We start from the raw sequence: 1,906 nt of genomic DNA on the forward strand, positions 1-1,906 counted from the left end.
TTTGTCTCGTGAATAAACTAAACTATTCCGTCACCTTTTGATGGGAAGCGTGTAAAACGAGAAGAAGACGCAGGAAAAATCTCCCTCAAAATGAGGAGGAAACGGCGAGGAATATTCGGTGCGCGCATGCGCAGACAGACTCCACCTCGCGGACACCGGCCTTGCTGCTCGCGCCGGAGAAAACAAACTGCGTGGATGCGCCGCGCTCTCAAAGCATGCGGCTTCAAGCAGTCTTCACGCGTGTGGACTTGCTTTCTTCGGTGTCGGAGTACATTTATCAGCAATAAAGGTAAACGGCGCTGTGATTATATATTGCAAAATACTAAGTAGCTGTCTTGGACGTTTTATTTGTTGTAATTGTGAAATGTATCATTTTTATAAGATGATGCTATTCTGTTAAAACGAAACTTGCCTCCATGCATGTGTTCCCCTGTTTGATGCTAATGGGACGCATGGAAGTGATTTAGTCAAATAGTGCATTCATGCAAAGTGTCAGCAGCTCCGGTCATGCTTCTTAAGCAGATCGCGATAAATGCGCGTTTGGGCTTCTTAAATAGCTGGAAGACTTTTGTTCGCCTCGTAATTACGGTAGTCCCATGCAGCAAGGAGTAGGCCGAGCGGAGGCCGCTGAGCGTCAGAGTTTGACTGACAGGTGCGCGGTCCAATCAGAACGCTGGAGCTCGCGTCAGTCAGGGCTCTCACCCAATCAAATGGTTTGCTGTTGTTGCGCATAGTTGTCGGCGACTGAACAATGTAATGTCAAAACAGCAATTTAAGATGCCAAGCAAATTACTTAAACTTTATTTTGAGGGCCTGGCTCGTTGTTGTGTTATGCAGTTCGTATCGCATAGCGGTTTTGTTCGCCTGCTGTCTTCAACTAAACACAGCAGTGAGCGTCAAGTTCGCAGACAACGTTGCACCCACGGTTTCTTCGCATGCGAAGTGGAGGAAAAGTCAAGCGCCTGAATTCTTCGATATTTGCGTTGATATTTCCCTCATTGTACCCAAAAAACATTTCTCTCCAGTCACTGTCGTTTGATGTACTGATTGCGGCTTGTTATGAGCCGCTGGCCTGACAATGTAAACAACGAGGAGGAAACGTATTGCGCGCCATTTGCGTCACGCAGCGCTCACGCGCCTCTGTAGACCGTGATCGTGATAATGATTAATTTGACATGCAAATACAGAATATTTGTTTTCTGTTTTTATTTTTATAATTGCTTTTTGTTGGAATATATTCATGTCTCGCTTCCCTGTTTCTGTATGTTTCTACAAGTTTTGTAATAAAAAAAAAAAATATATATATATGCGTGACCGTTAAGCGGAAGAGCACAGCTTCACAGGGTTAGCGAATGCATTGATTTAACCAAACGTGCCGGTTTCCCGCGATTATGACGTATTTAAAATGTATGTTAGTGATGGGAAGTTCGGATCATTTTACCGACTCGGACCTTTGAGTCTCGTTCAGCAAAATGAACGAATCTTTTTTTCGAGTCATTTCGTTCATTTTAGCAAAATATCATTAAAATGTTACGTGTTACTTCCCTAACACGTCTACTACTTACGCAAACGTTGATCACACTACAAAAAATACAAAACTATAATGCTATAAGAAACAGAAAAGATTATTCATTGTTTACCTGGGTCTTCAGTCTATGATTAGTTCAAAATGAACGGCCCAACACTAATGGTGCGTTCAAGTCATGTCGGACAGATCGTATTTGCGAGTTGAACGCACATGAACGCCACCACAAAGTCGTTATTACGAGTGGGAAACTCGACATTTTCTTCTAGCCGGAAAGAGAATTGATTAAAGGGGTCATGATGCGATTTCAAGTTTTAATTTCTCTTTGGAGTGTTACAAGCTGTTCGTGAATAGATAAGATCCCTGAAGTTGCAAAGACTA

At 42.9% G+C, this 1,906-nt stretch overlaps 1 protein-coding gene across 3 annotated transcripts in view; it reads left to right on the forward strand.

Annotated features, from left to right (window-relative positions):
* The first annotated feature begins 143 nt into the window (after positions 1–143).
* LOC107696986 (PHD finger protein 20-like) overlaps positions 144–1,906 on the forward strand; it is a 20,430-nt gene continuing 18,667 nt past the window's right edge. For all 3 annotated transcript variants that reach the window (XM_016497581.1, XM_016497580.1, XM_016497579.1), the window contains exon 1: positions 144–289. The gene's annotated coding sequence lies outside the window, so the exon portion shown is untranslated. The remainder of the gene's footprint in view (positions 290–1,906) is intronic.

This window comes from Sinocyclocheilus anshuiensis, unplaced genomic scaffold (assembly GCF_001515605.1).
Source record: "Sinocyclocheilus anshuiensis isolate Anshui unplaced genomic scaffold, SAMN03320099.WGS_v1.1 scaffold130, whole genome shotgun sequence".
Classification (NCBI taxonomy): Eukaryota; Metazoa; Chordata; class Actinopteri; order Cypriniformes; family Cyprinidae; genus Sinocyclocheilus; species Sinocyclocheilus anshuiensis.